We start from the raw sequence: 22,191 nt of genomic DNA, 5'->3' as shown, positions 1-22,191 counted from the left end.
TATCATCAACAAAAAATAGACAAATTAATTTCTTGTTTTCCAAGGTTCAAATCAGTTTTATAGTATTTTTATCTTATTGCATTTGCTGGAATCACCAAGACCATATTCAATAATAGTAATAATAATAATAATAATAGTGGTAGTATCATCATTGTTTAGTTCCTGATTTCGTGGAACATTGTTCTAAATTTCACCATTTAGAAAACTGTCCTCTGTTGGTTCTTGGTGAATGGTCTTTTCTCTAAAGTTTCCATGATCTATTACTTCGAATTTTGTAGGAAAGAATGCTAAATGTTTCTCAAATGCTTTTTAGGCTCAATTAGTATGCATGTGTGTGTGTGGTTTTTTTTCTTTACATTGCTCAAACTTTGCTCTTCAAGAACAGACTTTCATGTATGGAAATTTACACAGGCATATATCCTGTTTCTCATTCTTTCTGTTTTAATTCATTTCTATGGTTTAACAAAGACAAAAATCAAGGAAAAATTTTGTTTCCAAAGACCAATGTCATGGGGAAAGAACTGTGAAATGAGTTAATGTGGGGAAAAACCTAGGACGCAAAACCTTACACAGCATGATCCCAATTCCTTAAAAAAGAAATACCACCTGTACAAGAAACTTTTCAGGAAGGAAATACACAATGTTAGTAGAAATATGGATGCTTTTTATATTGTTCCCCATAGTTTTCTGGATTTTCAAGATTTTCTACAATAAATTTGTCATGCTGTTATAATCAGGAGGAAAACCACATTTTTGTTTTGAGATGGCAATGGCAAGACTTTTATGTCTCCTTCAGAGGCAAACAGCACCCAGGGTTCTCCTAGTACAGCCTGGTTAGAGCTCAGGGAAGGATTGAGGCTCTCAGATTCTGCATGGCTCAGGGACACGCCATGCCTCACTACCACACAACGGTTTCATTATAGGGACCCACATTACAGTATTTTATTTAATTCAAAGTTCCTGCTCTTTCCAGCATTTGCTGACCCTCCAGCCCAGAGCAGTGTCACCTGATAAGAGGCTCTCTGCAGCCCAGCCTGAGTGGTAGAGGCACGTCTGAAATGGGGTCCCGGAGACCAGCTCGGTCTGGGCTCTGTCCTTTTCCTGCTGTGTGACTTTGGGAAAGTCACTTGGTATCTCTGAGCCATAAAATAGCTCCTTGCTCATAAAATGGGGGAAATCATACCTGGTCTTCTTCATACAGTTGGTTGTGTGGATCAAAACCTGAAAGAGACCATACAGGCGGGGCTGCCTTCTTAACCGCCCCGTGCAGTACAAACCGAAGGGATTGCTCTTGCCTCCGCAGAGAGAGCTCCTTGCCATCCTCGGAACGACTGATTGCAAAATAATTCTATTTAATTGGATTTATCTGAGTAGGTCAAATAATAATAATAATTACTGAGAGTGGTAATCATATCAAGAACAGCTCACCATGCTTCTATTACATAACCCGAGCTTCTCTCCAACGCCCCGATTTGAAAGCCTCTCCCATTCGCCCGCTTGTGACTCAGGAATCATAGATCAATCCTGCGCTTGGAGAAAGGCCCTCGGCCTTGTCATCCTTGCCTTGGTCTCTTCACACCCAACCACAAAGTAAGGATGAGTGGATTGCCCAACCTGCTTTGAAACACATGTTGTCACTGCCTCTCACATGGGTGTGACAACAGATGAAGGGTTTTAAGGAAGCCAAGGTTGGGGAGGGGAGATGGCATGGTATCATCTGTTCTTTCCACCAAAATGCATTGAAAGCACCCCTCCCTCACCCATCATGATTTCACCCTGTGGAGCCTTCAAAGATCCCTTGTTCCTGATGCCCCTGTTCCAGAGACTGGTTCTTTTCTCCAGCTCCCCAGAGAGTCAACAGGTGTTGACAGGTCCAGGAGGCCTGGATGTCTAATGGAGTTCCTGCCCTCAGGCTGGACCTCACTTCCCTTCTGTAAGCTTCTCCACTGATTAGACCCCGCTCCAGTCCAACATCTTCTCCTGTGACACGTGGTTCCAGGGAAAATCTCAGGTGGTTCCCAAGGGGACAAGAAGGGAGCAGGTTTCAAGGAGTGTGGGGGCCCACAGAGCACAGGCCTGGAGCTATGCCTGGGTGGCAGGCGGGCAAAGCCGCCTCACCCACCGGAGCCGGAGCCCTCTCTTCCACATTGTACAACTTTCCAGAGAAATAAAATCAAGCCACCCTCCCAGGAAAGTCTTGGTCTTTGGTCCCTTTACCTCCGCTGTCCTGTAACCCAGTGCCATTCTGGATACTCAGGTTTTTAGTTTGGGAAACTTCTTCTTGAATTGTTTTGTCGGTTACTTCCTCTCCTCTTCTCTTGGCTTCTCTTTCTGGAATGTATTCTATTCTGTTGTAATTGGGCCTCCTGTACTAGACCGGCAGTTTTCTTGTTTCTCTTCTCCTGTACCTTCACTTACCTTTTCGCTTTACTTCCTGGGAGAGAGTTCCTTAACTTCATTTTCTTGTCCTATTAAGCATTTCGATACTGGTTCCTTCATGAGTGGAATTAATATTTCTTTCAGGATTTTAGTAAGAATGATTTTTTTTTTCTTTCCCCTGCTTAGACTATTTCTTCTGGCTTATATGTTTGGGTCTCTGTATTTCCAGCTCCTGGGTCCTTGGTTGTCCGAGGCACTGAAATGGCAATGAGAAGCCCTTGGCGCGTAGACAGGGCTATATGGGGTCGTTGTCCGAGGACCTTTCTTGGGGAGGGGCAACCAGGTGCGTATCCTTAGGTCTTTATTTTGGTGCTGGTGGAAATTCCAAAAGGCAACAATGTATGAAGATACAGTTGGGGTTTTTTCACTAACTTCTTCCATTTTAGAGCATGGCCACAGGGCCGTACTATCTAGTGAGGGGGACACAAGGGGTAGCAGGACTTGTCCTGTAGGCGGTGGCCCAGGATAGCTAGCCTAGGAAGCCTGCCGGCCCGGCCAGCCTGAGCCTCTGACACCCCTGGCTAGTGTTGTTTCAAAGCAGCGTTAGGTGGCCTGTGCTCCAGCCTCACATTGGGAGGCCTTTTTCGGGTGCTGACCCAGGACCCCCCTCTGGCAAGGAGGAAGTGCTCACCCCTCTCCTCACGGGCCTCCCTGCTCTTGCTGCCAGACCCTCCTCCCCACCCCACCTGGTCCTTCCACACCCTCAGGTGCCTTGTAGCCTCAACGCTGCCTTGCTCCTGCCAGCCTCCACGGGGACCTGGCCAAAGGGTCTGGGCACAGGCTGGCTTTGCTCCGTGTGGTGGAAGGCCGGCCAGGCCCCCCAGCCTGCTTGTGGCTGGTGCAGAGAAAGGGCAAGTCCAGGAGGAACATTCAGTAGCAAGCTGACCAAGACCTTGAGTGTGTCGGGGGAAGAGGTTCTCGTGATAAATTAAGATTCAACAGCTGAGCCTAAAAGAACACGGAGGAGCCCACAGGTAAAGAAGAGAGAGGAAGGTAGGGCTGGTATTTTAGAATGTGTTTAAACCTTAAATGTTGTTGTGTGATGATTCTTATTTTTTAAAGAGATAATCCCATTGGAAACTGTGTTAGGGTTTTCTCAGAGTTACCACTCCTGAGAGAAACCTGAGTGTTCAGGCCGTGGGACTGAACCCCAGTGCCTGCCCCTCACCAAGGGGCACTGGGGAGGGGCCCCTGGTTTCCCAAGGCTCGGCTTGTGGCTCAAACATGGTCAGGGTGGAAGGGATCCTGGGGCATCAGGGCCTGAAGGCCTGGAGCTCACTCAATCCAGCACTCCACCTTCGGGAGGAAGGATTTGAGTCTCAGGATCCAAAAAAAGCAAATCAGTACCCACTGTGGGTGAGAGGCAAGGTGGGGTGACCCCCAGCCAATCCGTCAATAAACATTTGAGAGCAGATTCACACAAAATATGTTCAGTTTGTACAATTCGGATTTCTGTGTGCTCTAAGAAAGAAAGATGCTTCCAGAAGGTAGGACCAGACCGAGCAGTGCCAATGGCACCTACTTTGGAATTTCCGTTGGGTGAGTAGAATCACCCCAGCAACTGAAGGTGAGGATCCAGACTCTTCTGTTGGTCAAGAGAGAACATACTGGACCCACCTGGTATCTGGACACCAACAGGGTGTCAGCGACCTGGCCAGTGGGGTTTCTCTAGATAGCCTAACTCCGTGACAGCCTCCCTGGTGAAGAGCGTGGGCAGAATCTCAGACGATTCTCAGCGTGGTTCCCCACGGAATCTCTCACTCATTCAGGCTCTGGATGTGGTTTACAATGTACCCAGTGTTTTCTGTTCTGACTGGCCTTGTCTCTGCCCTAGTGGGGAAACTTCGGATTTTTCTGTCCCGTGAGATGCTGTATTTCAGAAACAGCACTCTTAACATTCTCCCGAGTCTCTCCTGTGACTGAGTCATGGTTCTCACTATTTGCAGTTCCTATCTGAAGGTGTTGCATGTTGCCCGCAGGCGTTGGAAGGCGCCACCCAAACCAAACATTTAATTTAAAGACTTAGCCCCCAGGAGAAGAGAGTATTATTATTATTATTATTATTATTATTATTATTATTTATCGCATTTGAAGTGTTCCATCTCTGAGCCTCTGGGTACTCATAAAGTGAACAATGCTCCTATTTTAGCACCCAAGTTAGAGCGAAATGTCCTGAGTCGTCAGTTTGAAGCAGACTATGGAGTGAGAGAAGAGGGATGGGAATCACCAATAATACTCAGAATGCTTGGTTTCCCGAGAGAGTGATTTTAACTCACAGACATGCTGTAAGATCAATAGCGTCCAGGAGCATCCCCAGGTGTTCTCTTCAGTGGAATTCATAGCTGTCTAGACCCAGAACAAGCAAACTGCTTTGCTCTGCAAACATTTACAGGAGCCCTGGAGTCAGACCCTGGAGACACAACTGACGGAGCCTAGGTTACTGCCTCCAACTAGTTCACAGCGTCCAGGGGGGAGGCAGATAAGTCAGCACTGAGGATCAGCATGCTGGCACCTCGGAGCAGGTGGGTCACTGGAGGTCAGCATGGCATCCTAGGGTGCTGAGGGGATCCCCGAGGAGCAGTCCTCTTCCCCTGCTATGCAGGCCAGACTGGGAGCACTGTGCTTAGTCATTCTTTGGACGAACAGGAACACATTCAGAGGACCAGCCGGGAGGCTGAGGGGCTTATACCCACGTCCTATGTGTAACCTGGAGGGAGTCCAGGTTTTTGGCTGCAAGAAAAGTTTGAGTGGGCTGAGAGAGGGGGAAAACATTATTGAAAGAAATTAAAGCAAAACTGAATAAATACAAAGACATTCCTGGTTTATGGATTGGAAGATTTCATATTGTTAAGAAGGCTACTTCCCCAATTGATCTATAGATTCAATGCAATGGGATAAACTTGAGAATCTAGAAATAAACCCATATACATATGAACAATTATCAACAGTGGTTCCAGGACAATTCAATGGGGGAAAGAATAGTCTTCTCAACAAATGTGCTGAGACAGATGGATAGCTACATGTGAAAGCATGAAGGTGGAGCCCTACCTCACACCATATACAGAAAATCACTCAAAATAGATCGAAGATTTTTAAATGTAAGAGGTAAAACTATAAAATTCTTAGAAAAAAATTCATAACTATAAATCTTCATGAGCTCAGATTAGGCAATGGTTCCTTAAATGTAACACCAGGACAAGAGACAAAAAAAAAAATTGCTAAGTTAAACCTTATCAAAATTAAAATTTTGGGGGCAGCTGGCTGCCTCAGCCAGTGGAGCATGCATCTCTCTAACTCAGGGTCATGATTTGAGCCCCACGTTGGACACAGAGATTACTTAAAAAAAATAAAGCCTTAAAAATTTTAAATTTTTCAAATCATCATGTTGTACACTTTAAATATCTTACATTTACTGTCAATCATACATCAATAGAGCTGGAAAAATAAAGTAAAATTTTTGCGTGCCAAAAGATATTATCAAGAGTGTAAGAAAAAAACCCACACAGAATGACAGAAACTATTTGCAAATCATATATTTTATAAGGGTTGATATCCAGAATATATAAAGAGCTCTTACAACTCAACAACAACAAAAAAAGACAATCCAATTTTAAAAACTGGCCAAACTTTGAATAGACATGATACATGAACGGCCAGTAAGCACATGAAAAGATGCTCAACATCATTAGCCATTAGATAAGTGGAAATCAAAACCACCTCACATCGGCTACAATGGCTCTAATTTAAAAACCAGACAATAACGAGTATTAGAGAGAAATCACAAGAAGGAGAAGCAGCAGCCAACAGGTTTGCGTTTAAATACCTGGAGGGCTGGCAGGTGGAGGAGGGTCCCGTGCCTCCACAGAGTCAGTACAAGACCAATCAGAGCTTCTGGGGTAATTTACTAAATCCTGGGTGATTGCCTAAGGATTTACTAAAATCCTCATAATAAGAAAATCTATCAGTGTAAGGTGCTATAAGACAGCACTGACCACTTCGTAAGACAGTGAGTTCCCTGGCACCGAAGGGTTTAACAAACCAGGGGTTGATCCCTCGTCTGGCTGAGCTGCTAGAGAGATTATTGAAACAGAGGTTGGGAAGGCAGGGTTGGACTAGATGACCGTACAAGTCCTTTCTGACCCTGTAACACTATAATTTCATGACAGGGTAAGAGGAGCTCTCGTGAGCATACAGTAGGTGTTTAGTGGAATGTGTGCTGGATCCAGCTGCTCACAATTACCTTTCGAGGCCCTAAGGCTTGAGCTGCCTTCAAGGTACTGAACCCTTAAACTGCAAGGAAGCAGGTGTCTCATCCTGGAAATGACTCGACTTTGTAGGGTGGGAGGCAGTGTCTGTCTTCCCCCTGGGCTGGCACTTTGAGACCCAAATAACATAAAATAAGGAGAGCTGGCCCTTGGAGAACCTGGGCCAGAACGACCAGTGGCAGTTTCAGGAACCTATGTCCTACCTGCACTGGGCCCTGCATCACCTCTCCCTGGAAGCATCTACCTCGGTAGCTGGTTCTGTTTGCACTCCTCACGGGCATTTTGCGCAACCCAGGCAATGACGCTGGGTCAGGGCACATGCAGCGACAGCAGGCTTTGTATAGATCACATCCTGGAAAGAGGGGAACCCCCAGGAGAGAGGATGATTACTTAACAGGATGTGTGCACTGTCTCTCTGATTCACCCGGAAACCGTTCAGGGAGACGTCGACGCTAAGCGTGTTTACTTTTGCAGCGTGTAGGATGGTGCCGTGGACTCGGCTGAGCTCTGGAGCCACCCCTGTGCCAGACGAGGTCCCCAAAGTTGGTGGTGAGCTATGACCCAAAGAAGGGCACTGCAGCTTTTCACAGTGGGACCATGGAGACTGACCTTCGACACACTAAGATTCATCTGCGGGAGGGAGCACTGAAGAATATCCCTCGGACTGAGGCCAATACCATCTAGCAAGAATCGTGCTCCCCTTATGCAATACCATACGCAGAGAATGTCCACGTGTATGACCTCGCCCAAGCCTGGTAAGGACCCAACATGTTTATGCCCATTTCACTGATGAGAACATTGAGGATTGGTGGAGCTGCGACAGGAATCCAGGTCTTCAGACACTTTCTGTGACCTCCTTCTAGGACCTCTTGCTCCTCCTTTGAGTCACCGGGCATCCGTGGTGTGAACAGCCCAGTGCTGTGTGATTGGGTCCAGGCTGGCGTTGGCCTCATGGGTGTGCCTGTGGTCAGGACAAGAGGCTTAGAGTCCCCTGCAGAAGGGTGAAGCTGTCTCTGAGAAACTTAGCCCCCCCCCCCAATTAACCCTGCTGTGGCCACACCTGCTTCAGCTCCGTCTCCCCTTCCTGCTTCTTTGCAGGATTCACTTATGCCATCAGGACGTCCGTGACCCGGCCTCCTGTGTCCCACTCAGCCCATGGCGTTTTGGCTAGAGTGCCTGCTTCATCCTGGCAGAAGTCTCCAGCAATGGTTGCGTTGTCAATCCAATGAGCAAATGTCATGTCTTGCCGGCCCGCATCTGACATTGAGGGTGCTCCCCGACCCTCTTTCCATCTTGGTTTCCATGACAGCACTCCCTCCTTCCTGCCCTGCTCACGCTTTATGTTGAGGTGCCCTTTTTTTTTTTTTTAAAGATTTTATTTCTTTATTTGACAGAGAGGGAGACAGCCAGCGAGAGAGGGAACACAAGCAGGGGGAGTGGGAGAGGAAGAAGCAGGCTCCTAGCGGAGGAGCCTGATGTGGGCCTCGATCCCAGAACGCCAGGATCACGAAGGCAGACGCTTAACGACTGCGCCACCCAGGCGCCCCTATGTTGAGGTGCCCTTGACTTCATCCCCACCCTTCTCACTTTCGAGGTGTCACTTGAGTGACCCATCAGCTTTGGCTGTCACCTCTCTGCTCACAATGCCAGCCCCCACTTTCCAGCCCTGGCTGAGCTTAGTGCACTCCTGGAAAGTTTTAATAGTGGGTCCCTCAAAAGCAACCTTTGGCATTGGGGTCCCCATCCCACATGCCCTCCTCCCCACTATTCAGATTCCACGGATCATCCCAGCCAGGAATCAAGGTGGGGGCTGCCCAGAGCCCTGCACCCACCTCCATCTGATCAAAGCCTAGCCCTGCTGATTTTTCTCTCCAATGTTACCAGCCCCTTGCAGGAGCTTTCCAGCTGGTCCTTGGCTCCCTCCAATCTTCTCCCCATGGCTGTGAAATGAACTTTTGGAAAAACATTTCTCTGTAAGCCCTTCGCCTACCTGGTGCAAACCCTGGGGCTCTTCCTGTCTCCAGATGAAGGCCCAGGGACACAGGCTGCCCCTGCTATTACCAGCCGCCCGCCACCTTCTTGGCTTTGTTATCTGCCACGCATGGTGTCACAGGTCACCCTCCCCCAGAACTGCTCGGGGCCCACCCTGCACCCTGCATGTTCGTTCAGGCTGTTCTCACTGCTGACATGCTCTTCCCTGCCTTGAGCTCAGCTGCAGACCTAGAGCAGACCTCATTTCATTAGGAAGATATGTTCATCCCTGATAGACGACCTGTTGATGGGTCTCTCTTCTACTCACTGGAAGCACTGGGAGAGGGCCCTCCATTCCTCATCTTCGACGCCCCAGCCTGCCATAGCATCAGCCCTCAGTAAAAATTATTAAATCTGTCCCGTCAGTCAGTGTGAGTGTCCTGAACCAACCCAAGTCTCAGCCTGACTCACAGACTACGATTTTCATTTAACTGTTTTATTTTGAAAACTATCAGACATACACAAAGGCGACAGAATGGCATAAGGACCCCGTGCGCCTCTCGCCCTGCTTGAACAGGTGTCATCTTTGTCCCATCCTTCCACCACCCACGGCCCCCCACCTTGAGGACTTTTTTTATAATTCAAAATCACGAGGGTTTTTTTTTTTCCTTTCTGTTCTCCACGCAACCATGTGTCATTGAAAGGAGCATCTGCATTTGGCCGTCTGACCAATAATAGAGGAAAAGAAGAGTCGAGCGTCATTCCGGCTACGCCAGCTGTGGCCGTCTCACGAAGAAGCTTTGATTCTGCGTCGGGCACGGGGTGCGCAGGGCTCCACGGCGTTACCTCGTGTAACTTAAGACGCCGTGCGAAGTAGGCACCATCATCACCCCAGCTTTACAACTAGGAGCAGCTCAGAGACGCCAGGAACGCACCCAGAGTTCCAGCTGGCCAGTGGCCGCGCTGACTCCCAACCTGACATGCAGCCCCGGCCCGGTGCATTTGCATCATCTAAACCGATGGCCGCCTGAAGCTGTGCCCTGGGCCGCGGGTGGCTGGTCACAGAGGCCTGTTGCGAGAGAGCCCCAGATCCCAAGGAGCCCTGTGCAAGCATTCTGAGCCACCGCGCCCCAGGAGACAGAGAGGCTGCTCACGCCACACTCCCCATAATGATCAAGAACAGGAGCCAGGGGTGCCAAGGCAAGACGGGGCCCGCCAGCTGTTCAGGGAGGCAGCAGGGAGTTACCGGCATGATGCATCACGGGCCGGGGCCGGGGCGTTGTCCAGCGTGCTGGGTGGGTGACAGGCGGCCGGGCGTGCGGGGTGTGATGTAACAGGCTGTTCGCTGCCGGCTGGCAGGGCCACTGACTAACTTTCCTCCTCTGTCAACGGCCTGTAATCGCCTCCACTGAGAGGGAGGGTGGGTGTGGCAGGCCCGTCGCCAAGACAGCCAGCCAGGCACGGAGCATCCGCCAGGCCACCGAGCAGCGTCCGTGTGCCGCGGTGGCTCCCCTTAGCCCTGGACCAGACGCACTGCCAGGTCGGTCCCGGCACAGAGCACGGAGCGGAAAGAGAGCGAAGTGCGAGGCAGACCCCCAAGGAGGGGCACCCGTGTGTTAAGGAGTGGATACGTAGTGGCGTGTTCTTTGACCTAGAGAAGGAGAAGTGAGGAAATCATGTTACATCGAGTACTTACTGGTACCAAGTCTTTACACCTGCCCAGTAGGACGGGTTTCCTTCACTCGTTCACGCATTCACTCAAATATATCTGAGCACCTCCTAGCTGTCAGAAATCACATGGTTTTACAGATAAGGAAACTGAGGCTCCGAGACGCACTCACTCCCCAGGCAAGGCTGGAGCTGGTGCTGAGAGCTGCGCTCCTAGAAAGGGGAACGTCTCTAGGAAGATACGGCCCCTACCAGGCCCTGGGCTTGCCAAGTAGACCCCCTAGTCAGGAACCCCCAGTTCTGCCCCTAAGATCCTATGGCCAGTGGGCAGTACAGCCTGGGCGCGCGAGATCCCACCATGCTCTCTCCTGGGCCACACCACCTCGCTCTGCCATCAAGGACTCACGGTGGTGGTCACCTTTAGGGACTCTCTGGCAAACTCTACAAGCTAAAATAGATGTTTCTGGTCTTAAAAAGGAGACGGAGGAGCTGTTGTGGAACAGTGAGCAGGCCATGAGCCCTGGAAGGCTGGGGGCTGGAGCGAGGGGCTGGGCCTGCTCTGTGGAACGGACAGGAGTCGATGCCAGGTCCTGCACCCGTGCAGGTGGGGGCGCAAGTGGTACCCCATGCAGACGTGACTACAGCTCTGGCTGGCCCACGTGAGTCCTGTTTTCTAGCAGCTGAAATGTTCTGTGGAAAAGGGTAAATGTTGGCCTGGGCTGCGTACGTATGTATGTGTGTGAACCACTAAGGGGAAAGTTCAACACATTTCTAGTAAGAACCATTGAGAAGAGGAAGGGGCTGCTTTAAACGTAGCAAGGTCCCCGTCATGGAAGGTGTTCAAGCAAGGACAGGCTAGCCACCTGTCCAGGCCACATTAGTGTGGATTGCATGATGTCATGGGGACTTTCCAATGGCGAAACTCAAGGATTCTGATTTGTTTGACAAACCCATTTATTTAGGTGACTGCATCGACTCATTGTGTCAGAATTCCTCGCTGTGCAAGTGAGAATCCCGGAGATCTGGGCCAGGCCCCTGAAGAAGGAAGTGAAGGACGGCTGGAGGGAGGTGTGTCTGCACGTGCATCTGAGGAAGCCAGTGTTCTGGGAGAGCCCCTCCCAGCTGTCACCCCAAGCTGGCTTGTTTGTGTGCTTGGGAGCCGGGCAGGTTCTCGTGCTGCCAGCCTATCTCCCAGTGGCTTCCCCGATGCCTCGGCCTGGGAAATGGGGGCAGAAGCAGCAGATCGGGGTGCCCGAGGGAGGCCCAAGCGCCCCAGCCTGTCTACACTGGCCATTTCAATAAGGACGCTCTGCTACACCAAGGTGTTGCCACCCTGGCCCCCAGGGTTCTGAGCACACAACCCGGCTGGACAGAAAGCACCCAGTATATGTGGGTTGAATTCATATGCAGAAATAACACAAATGAATGAAAAACACGCACAGCGCTGCTCTGCCCTTGGGCTCCTCAGTCCCACAGGGGCTCCAAATGGCCAGGCCCACCCCTGAAGTCTCGTGCGCCAGTGGGGGTGGGAGCTGGGCCCCAGGGACTTCACGGAAAGAACCATAGATTAACATTTGTCCAATATGCTACTGGAGGTTTTTCCCTATAAAATAGCTTTGGTTTCCATTCACGTGTTGGGAGAGGCTGCAAAATGCTAAGTTCACAAATCACCATGTCATGATTATTTACTTTGTGTATCTTTATATTGCAAATAGTTAATTTTTGTGCTGGAGCGATTCCTAGTTAGTGTATATGGGGGGATCGCTTACGTACAACTCTATATGGCATCGCTTTTTCTTTCTGATCAGTATCTGCTCTTCATGTGTGAAGGGGGTGGTATTTAGGGATGTTACAGATGTCTCAGCAAGAGCCGGGGTCTGGGGGGTCGAAGGCTGGCCACGCTCAGGGGTCCTTCCGGGTATCTGGGGCCAGCCAGGGGGCTGGGAGAGAAGTCGAGTCAGCTGCGCTCCACCTGGAAACTCTCTCTCTTCTTAATCTGTTTTAGATCTTGGCGATCTCATGTAAGATTGCCATTGAGTAAGAGCTTGTGGTTAAATGGAATACTTCTGGTCCAAAGTGTTCATCTTGCCAGTGAAGAAGCCCATGCCTGCGGGAGGAGGAAGTTGTCTGTCCACAAGCTACACACACCCACACCATACACACACACACACACACACACCCCACACATGCCGCGCTTACAGACATGCACGCGCACACCCACACACCCTGCACCCCGCGCACACACCAGATCCTCCGGGCATCCCCAGCCTGGGTACCCCGTCTGCCTCCGTGGACCACAGCACCCAAGAGCAACACGGGCCGGGGGGCCGCACAGCACAGAGCTCGGCTCTGGCTTTGCTCCCGCTGCTGTGGCTTCACACGCTGCTGCCCTGCAGTCTGCCTCAGTTTCCCCATCTGTGAAGCAGGGACACCAGGGTGACACGGCTCCCCTGGGGCTGTGTGAACCTTCACCGAGGTAGTTCGTGTGAAGAGCTACAGGGAGCGCCAAGCACAGCCCTCAATAAAAGCTAATCATTATTGTTTGGCACGGGGCCTGTTACCTATTAGCTGTTCAATTAACTTTCCTCTCCTTCCCAGCCCCGAGGACTCGCAAACCCAGGAGGCTGCTGGGCCTGGGCTCTGACCACCCCCTTAGTCAGAAGCCCGAGTGGAGACTAAGAACCGGCGCGCCCCTCCCTCCCTCCGGGGCAACAACGTCTCTGGGCTGCCACAGGCCTGGCAGAGCCCCAGCCCGCAGAAGTCAGCACCGCCTCCTTCCCGGCCTCGTTTTGTTGTTGGGGAAGCCAATCAGACGATCAGACGATCAGACGGAGACACTGGGGCACTGGCCCGGCCTTTGCCCCTTCTCCCCCCCTTCCCCCGGGCACCTCTCCTCTCCTTCTGCACCCTCCTGCCCTTGTCTTCCCACGGCCTGGACGTCCCTGGTCGCGAGCACAGCGGGGCTGCCTCTGCGGATGCTCTGGCCTCTAGCTCCTGGGCCCTGCTGTCCAAACGGCCCTCACGCTCCTCTGCTCTCTCCCTGGTCCTCTTGGATTAGAGGTCTGCTTCAGGTGGGGGTGCATCCAGCTGCGGGGGCATCGTGGAGAGTGGGAAGGAGCGTCTGAGGCTCGGCACCCCTTCAGGCCCACAGATACGTGTTTCAAGCCTCATCTCCGACTCTTGTGCTGGAAGTTGGATGGAGATTTGAGAATAAGGGCAGGCCACCTGACCCCTGTTGCTTGCCACACCCGAAGAGCTGACCAAGTGGAGGGCTGAGTCCACTTCCCTCAAAGACTCCCGATGGAGCAGGCCCTGGCACTGGGCCAGGCTGGGATGGAGCGGGAGCAAACAGCTGGGCCCCATCCTCACGGGAGCCTCTGGGGACGGCGAGGAGGCACAGGCAGACCCCTGGAGCCTCCATGGGCACGGCCAGTCCCCAAGATGTAGACCACAGAGCTGCCCACCATCCTGATGGCCCCTGAGCTCCAACCAGCTCTGCAGGCCCAGGACCGGGACAGGTCCAGGACTGGGTCACAGCCTCGGATACCAGGGTCTGGTCTCGTCCTGCCCCGTGGAAAGATTTGTCTCCTCCTCCACCGACACAACCAGCATGCACAGGCAGGAAACCCCCTCGACTCCTGCCAGCCCACCTGACGTACGTCCTCACACACCCCACCAAGGTGAAGACAGACACCCCTCTGGGCTCTCCCCCACTTCAGCCAGTCACCTTGCTCTTTTCTGGAGACATTCCTAAGTTTCTCGTTTGCTCTTTCTCCCATCAGCCACTGCCCAGCCACGCTTCCCTCTGCACCCCCAGCACAGACAGCAGCCCACCCTCCCCCTCCTGCACACTCTGCCCTCCTGGCACAGTGCTCCCCCAGTTCTCCGGGCCTTCTTTCCTGGCCTTGCCTCGCCGCTGCTGTCCTGAAATCCTCCCCTCTGGCTTCGGGGGCACTGCCCTGTCCCTCTGACCTTGCCCCGCTCTGCCCGCCTCGCCTCGGCTGCCTATGCCGGCCCCTCTCCTCGATCCACCCCGAACAGACCAATGTCCCCAGAGAGCCCAGACACTCCCAGGTCTCAGATGCCACCTGCATCCCAGTGACTTCCAAGCCCGGCTTCTTCCAGACCTCTCTCCAAATCTCCTCTAAGCCCTAGACCCACAGATTGACCACAGCCAGCCTCTCCGTAGCTACACTGGGAGGAAGTCTGCAGGCACCCCCTTCCGGGACCCCCCCCTCAACGAGCTGGACCCTCAGGCGGCCCCACGGCCACGTGGTCCTCCACTTCCACCTAACTGGTTACCTGTCCTGTTCCTCTTCCCCTGTATCCCTCCTGGGTTTGTCTTTCTCTCCATCTGCCCAGTTTGGGCCTCTCCATTTTGCTCCTGTTCTGGACTCAGCCTCCCTGCTACCCGCGGAATAACCTGGAAAGAGCAGATCCACACTGACAGCTCATGGCCTGTGCATAAGACCACAGCCCTTCTGCCCCTGGCCTCCAAGCCCGTCTGCCCCTCCCTTCCTGCGACAGCATTAAACTCCTGCTTCTCAACGCCACCTCTTTGCGCAGGCTGTTCCCTCTGCCTCGGATGCCATTCCTGCCTCCCCTGCAGGGAGGTCTCTTTGTCAGTCCTCAAATCTCCATCCTTCCAGGAGCCTCGCTCTGCGAGGCACAGTGGGGCATTTTGTCCTTTGTGCCCCCTCCAGGTGTCTCTTGGTTCTCTCCCCTCCAGCATCAACCCCAGCCCTGGGGTCATCTGCACGCAGTCTGTTTCCCTCCGTGCACGGGGGCTCCCAGAGGCGCAGCCTGTCTGCCCTGGCTCCATGTCCCCAGCCAGGGCCTGGCCAGCACAGCGGCCGAGCTGTGAGCAATGGCCCAGAATCTCGGCTGCAGGTGGAAATGGGGGTCCAGAGAGGGGAACCGGGGGTTGGGCAGCAGGAGGAATTACACCCCTCACAATTAGGAGCCCGAGAACTTGGTCAAACCTGCCCAGGGCAGCAGTTAGCGTTCTGATTAATTAGTGAACTCCATAAAGCACTTTGAACATGAAACACACTATATAAATGCTAAGTATTATTATTAAAAAGTAAGAAGTTCTCTAATACGCCAGGCAGGAGAGCCCCAGGCTAGTCTAAATAAATGAACGAATGCAGAAAATTAAGCAATTAGAAGGCGATATTTCAGGATTTGCAAAAAGCTGAAAGAACCAGATGGCTGTGTGTGCGCCGGGCTCTGCGGACACCCTCCCTGCCGCCTCGGGTTCCAGTTGCAGCTGCTGCAGGCCGGGTATCCGGTTGGGCTGGCGGGCAGGCTCCCCCAACGGCATCAGACCTGGCCTGTCCGCAACTGGTCTGGGAAGAGCTGGGGAAAGTCGAGAATGAGACTGGAAAGGGGTCCCAGGTCTAGGAAGGACCACTGGGCTGGTTGGGAGCCTCTTGTGTGTGATGAGAACTTTGGCAGGTTGGCATGCCCCTCTGAGCCTCAGTTTCCCTGCCTGTAAAGTGGAAGGGCACGGGCAGCTCCAACACTGGCACTACCCTCACCCCTACCCTACTGAGAAGGTTCTGGATGGAGTCAGTGGAGGTGGGGTCAGACAGCACCAGGTTCCAGCTCTGCCTCCAACCTTGCCAGCTAGATGCCCCCACACGGGGCATGTGCTTCCCTGAGCCTCGGTGTCCTCATCCGCCACATGGGGAGAGTCACGTCCCCCTCACAGGATTGTTGTAGCCAAGACATGAAAATCAGAATCAGACGTGCAAGCAAAGCTGGGGTGCAGTGGGGTTGCTTGCGGTCTCGTCCTTCAAGCTTGAAATCGTGACACCGTTCAAGAGTTCTCTCTTCTTCCTAGAGCTCAGTCCTGGAGTCAAAGGGCCAAGGTTCACCTCTGCACTGACAGTTCTGAGACTCTGGGCTCTTCCACCATTGTGAGGAAGACACGAAAATTCCTACCCTGCCCCCGCCTTGCTGTCCCCAGCGAGCAGCCCTCAGTCCAAAGTCGGCCTCGCGGTGGATTAACAGGTGTATCTTGTTTGTTTTCCTTCCTTCAAGGCCAGCCAAGGTCAGGGGCTAAGCTGAGGGCCAGGAGAGACAAGAGAAGTCCCTTTCATATCCCATCACCGCCGAAGCTCCTTCAGGGAGGTCGGGACTCACCATGCACTTCTTAAGGAGAATGCCCAGGGGGATCCAGCCCTGCGTCAGCCCAGGAAGGTGTGACAGGCGGCAGACGACAGCTGAGCAGAACGGTTCTCTGACCGGGGAAGCTGGAGCCCGTGCTCAGCTCATTCGCCTCAGTTTGCTTATCTGCAAAATGGACGTGATGGACTAGCTGATGCTCAGGCCCCCCCAGGGCTCCGACCTCATTTGCAGTTTGCACGAACCTGTGGCTGAGACAGACGAAGCTAGCCAGAGTCGGGGGTTGGCCGGGCCTGTTCTGAGCGCCCTTTCCGGCCAGTATAGGCTTTCTGAGGTGTGGCATTCCCAGGTGGGTCCCTAGATTCTCCATGGCTGCAGAAGAAGGAGGAAACCTAGCCCCAAGGAGCGGCCACCCTGGGGGGGGTCCCTGGGCCTCCAGCAGCCCGGAGGGGGGCGGGCAGGCAGCATCACCCAGGGCCAGGCGTCAGGGCCGGGCACGGAAGGCCGCCGCTCTCTGCCCCATTCCTGCATGCCTGCCACTTGGACTGGCTCCCGGCTCAGGCCTTTGCCTGACGACTCCCTGGGGATCCAGCCTCTGCTTGTCCCCATCTGCGTCCTGCCCCTGTTCCTCTCGCCGTTCTCCCTGTAGCCTCGGCACCGTGGCTGATGTGGTGGATTGCTCCCCACTAGGGGAACCCTGGCAGCACCTATGAGGCAGGGGCCCATGGCGCAGGAGAGGAAGGAGAGGCTCAGTGAGGTGACAGACCCTCTTGCAGGCCAGGTTCGGTGGCTCGCCGTCGTTCACCCCTGCAGGGTACCTGTGGCTAGTGGCTTGCTCAGAGAGCAGAGGGCCCCCTGCAAAAGGGATTCCCAGGCTGGGACTCTGGGGACAGCAGGACTCTGAGGCCACTAAGTCTCGTGGAAGCAGAGGGCTGCACACAGCTTCCAGCAGCCTGGCTCCCCCAAACTTGGGCAAGCCTGTCGCCTGCCCAGCCCAGCAGTGGGCCCTGTCTTCAAAGGAAGAAAAACAACAGAAATCCTAAGGAGCGGATTTAATTAGAGACTTCCACAGAACTTCCGGGTTGAGTTACCGAATTTAGATCCACGGGACTCAGGAAGCTGTGGAGACCTCACAGTTCACCTTGTCCAGTCTTTCCCAAGCCAAGAATGGCCAGTCATCAAAGCCACCGATTCCTGGGCCCTGCCACAGCCCCCTGGATCAGAGCCTCTGGGGCTTGAACCAGGAACCTGACCTGTATCAAAATTCCCAGAGGAGGGACCGTTGGCGTCACTACTTTCTGGGGACCCCCCACTAGCCAAACCCTTTGTCTTACAGAGCAGCACCCCAGAGCCCCACGAGGACGCATTGCCTTCCAGAGGCATACGGCTGGTGGCCGGTGAGGCTTCTGCCATCCCACACCAGCCCCTGTGACCTGCCTACCTGCACCCCTCCTGCTGGGCACCCTGAGACAGTGACGAGGCACCAAGGATAGGGGACGATCAAAGCAGCCCTGCATTCAGGAGATCACGGCACTACTGGGCCCTGGCCCCCATCCCGGCACTCTTGAATTCAATAAACATTACTAATGGCCTAGTGTAAGCAAAGGACTGGGCGCGGGCAGAGCTGGGACGGCTGCTCTTAAGGAGCTCCCTCTGACGGGCGTTGCCGGGCGGGCAGAGCTTTATAACCAGGCCGCAGCAGACCTTCTAGCAAGACGGGCAGAACTGTGGCGAGGGAACGCCTCTCGGTGTTCTGTAGGAGCCGGGAGCTGGCGTGGTGACAGTGCAGGTGTGCGGGGAGAGCCGGGTGCTGGGAGACCCACGCGCACCGGGAGCTCGCTGAAGGCAGGCCTCCTGTGGTCACTACAGCTGGGTCCCCGGACTTAGTGCCTGGCAGACAGTAGGTACTCCCCATCTGTTGCATACATGAATGGAAAAATGAACAAAGCCGGGAAATTAAGTTGGGCCAGTCTCTGGAAAGTTGTGGAACACGGAGCTAAAGAACTTGTACTCCACTCCCCGCAGACCGATGACGAGTTTCTGGGTATGGGGTGAGCCAACCTCATTGTGCTCAAATCGTTCTGGGGGCCGATGTGTGGTGCTTAACAAAGTGTGTGCAGGACTGAATGGCTGACACAGGCCCCTTGACCCTGAGGGAGACACATGGCTCTTAGGGGACCATGAACCAGCCTCCAGGATCCCATCGCAGAGGCTGAGGTAGCCAATCTCGGGCCTCGAAGTGCGGAATCGCAGTTGCCAGCAAGCACCGGCCTGCAGGCGCTGAGACCAGAGCTGGGAGAGGACGTCTTTTGTTTTCTCTCTGCTCACCCTCAACCTAACACAGGTCGAGGAACCTATGCTCGGGTTCAGCCCTGCTGCAGCCCTCAGGGTCCCCACTGTCACCGAGCCCCAGGAAGCCTGCGCCAGGACTCCTCCTTTAACATTTATAATGGAAGTGCAGTCAAATAAATGCTCTCGTCCCAGCCGAGAGAGCATAAGAAGACCTTCCAGAGAGGAATTAGCATTCACCTGCTTTGACGCAGGAAACTTGTTTCTGAGAAACTACTCTCAAGAAATAATTAGATGTAAGCAGAAAGATGTTCATCTAGGCATTGCTCACGATCATGAGAAACTAGAAAACCTTTCAAATGTTCAGCAATAGGGAATCACTAACTAGCACGATGTCATATTAAGCACCCACAAAAACTGAGTTTCAAGGAATGTTTTAATGATGAGAAAAGATTTATGACAATTTTAAGAAAAAAACAGGAGATAAAGCTGTATGAATCAAATTTCATTAAAAAATATATACATTGGGGGTGTCTGGGTGGCTCAGTCAGTTAAGCATCCAACTGTTGATCTCAGATCTCGGGTCTTGATCTCGGGGTCGTGGGTTCAGAACCTGCATTGGGCTCCATGCTGGGCGTGGGGACTGCTTAAAAAAAAAAAAAATATATATATATATATATACACACACACACACACAGAGATATGTATATATATATACATCAAATAAAGATGAAAGTGGGATGCCTGGGTGGCTCAGTAGGTTAAGCATCTGCCTTCAGCTCAGGTCATGATCCCAGGGTCCTGAGATCAAGTCCTGCATCGGGCTCCTTGCTCAGCGGGGAGCCTGCTTCTCCCTTTGCTTGCTGCTCCCCTTGCTTGTGCTCTCTCTCTCTCTCTCTGACAAATAAATAAAATCTTAAAAAAAAAATAAAAGTAAAGAAAATAAAGATGAAAGTGGACTCTATAAAATAAAAACAAAAAGGAAACCAATGAAACCAACACTTGATCTTTGAAACAATCAACAACAGTGACCAAGCTTTAATTGGACTGACCAAGAAGAAAGGAAAGATGTCACCACTTACCAAATCAGGAATGAAAGAGCGGACATCACTGCTGACTCAACCAAAATTAAAGGATTGTAAGAGAATCCCACGGAAAACTTCATGCCAAAAGACAACTAAGATGAAAAGGACAAATGTCTAGAAGCACAAATGACCAAAACTGACTCAAAAAGAAAGAGATCATCTAAATAGTCTTTTAACATGTAAAGAATGTGAAGTTGTAATTTAGAAACCTCCCTGAAGAAAAGTCCAGGCCCAGATGACTTCACCTTTAAAGAAGAAATAACACCAATCTGCCACAAACTCTTCCAGAAAATAGAAGAGGAGGGAACACTTAACAACACTGTGAGGCCAAAATCACCCCGATGCCAAAACCAGACTAGGACATCATAAGAAAAAAAAACTACAGACCAATATTTCTTATGAGTACAGATACAAAAATTCTCAAAAAAATACTAGTCAACCGAACCCAACAACACATAAAGAGAATTAGACACCATGACCGATTGGGACTTATTGCAGGAATGCAAGAAAAATGAATTAATGTAACACATCATATCAAAAGGCTGTACATACGGTGAGGTCCTTTCAAAATCCCAGCAGGCATTTTTGCAGAAATTGACAAGCTAATCCTAAAATTTATATGGAAATGCGAAGAGCCCAGACAAGCCAAAACAATTTTGAAAAAGAAAAATAAAGTTGTAGGACTCATGCTTCCTGATTTTAAAACTTATCACAAATAAGTTATAATAATTAAGACAGTATAGCACTGATGTAAGACACACACACACACACACACACACGTACACACACATAGATCGAGGGAACAGAAGCAGGAGCCCAGAAATAAACTCTTACACTGTGGTCAATTGATTTTCAACAAAGATGTCAAAGGAATTCAAGGGTGGAAAAGAATGGTTTTTCAACAAATGGCGCTCAATAATTATATACCCACATGTGAAAAGATGAATTTAGAACCTTAATTCACACTGTACGCAGAAATCAACTCAAAATAAATCCTAGACATAAGCATAAGAGCTTAAACTGTAAAATTTTGGGGAATAAACACAGAATAAGACCTTTGTGATCTTGGGCTGGGCAGATAGTTCTCAGATACACCACCAAAAAACGGAAGCAGTAAAAGGGAAAAAAAAAAGGATAAATTGACTTCATCAAAATTAAGAATGTGCTTCAACAGACACTATTAGGAAAATGAAAAGACAAGCCACAGACTGGGAGAAAACATTTGTCAATCATATATCTGACAGAGGACGCATACCCAGAATATATAAAGAACTCTTACAACTCAATAAAAAGACAAAACAACCCAATTTTAAATTAGGCAAAATATTTGAAAAGACTGTTCACCAAAAAGGGTACACAAATGGCTCATTAGTCATTAGGGAAATGCAAATTAAAACCACTCCACACTGACCAGAATGGCTACAATTTTAAAAACTTGCAGTAATACAAGTCTCCATGGCTGCTGGGAAGGGAAAATGGAGGCCACCTCAAGAGAAGAGTTTGTCAGTTTCTTAAAAATTACGCGTCAGTTTACCACACACCCTAGGATTTCCCATGAGCAGTACCCAAGAGAAATGAAGAAAGGGCGGAACAAAAGATCGTACACAAATTTTCTCAGCAGCCTTACTCAGAATGGCCAAAATGGAGAAAATCCAAATGCTCTTCAATTGATAAACGCATGAACAAAACACATTATCTCCATACACGGGGCTGATACTAAACAAAAAAGGGGAACAAACTGCCGATTCGTGCCACAGCATGGACGCACCTCAAAGAAATTATGGTGAAGTGCAAAAACCAGATGAAGAAGACTGCATATTGTGTGATCCCGTTTATATGAAATGTCCAAGGGGCGCCTGGGTGGCACAGCGGTTAAGAATCTGCCTTCGGCTCAGGGCGTGATCCCGGCATTCTGGGATCGAGCCCCACGTCAGGCTCCTCCGCTGGGAGCCTGCTTCTTCCTCTCGCCTCCCCCTGCTTGTGTTCCCTCTCTCGCTGGCTGTCTCTATCTCTGTTGAATAAATAAATAAATAAAATCTTTAAAAAAAAAAAAAAAAGAAATGTCCAGAAAGGATCAACTTACCACAAGCAGATCTCGGCTGCCTGGGGTTGGGGTGGGGGGTTGGGGAGTGAGAGCAAACGGGCACGAGGGATCCTTCGAGGTGAGGGATACGCCCCACAACTGGGTCGTGGTCGTGGTTGCACAACTCTGTAACTTTACTGGAAAGTAGTGAATTGTGCACTTGAAACAGGTGACTTTTGCTGTGTGTAAATTATACCTCAGCAAAGCTGTTTAAAAACACATCCATGAAATATACAGAAAGACCGAAAGAAAACATGCCCAA

At 51.3% G+C, this 22,191-nt stretch overlaps 1 long non-coding RNA gene across 1 annotated transcript; it reads left to right on the top strand.

The window, feature by feature from the left end:
- The first annotated feature begins 7,148 nt into the window (after positions 1-7,148).
- LOC117802058 lies at positions 7,149-12,925 on the top strand. The gene is made up of 3 exons (XR_004625093.1): positions 7,149-7,459; positions 9,380-11,002; positions 11,306-12,925. It is a non-coding gene; the product is annotated as an uncharacterized LOC117802058 (long non-coding RNA).
- Positions 12,926-22,191: the final 9,266 nt, after the last annotated feature.

The sequence above is a fragment of the Ailuropoda melanoleuca genome, chromosome 4 (genome assembly GCF_002007445.2).
Source record: "Ailuropoda melanoleuca isolate Jingjing chromosome 4, ASM200744v2, whole genome shotgun sequence".
Lineage (NCBI taxonomy): Eukaryota > Metazoa > Chordata > Mammalia > Carnivora > Ursidae > Ailuropoda > Ailuropoda melanoleuca.
Note: the sequence above shows the minus strand (reverse complement) of the source record. Positions and strands in the feature narration are given on the sequence as shown.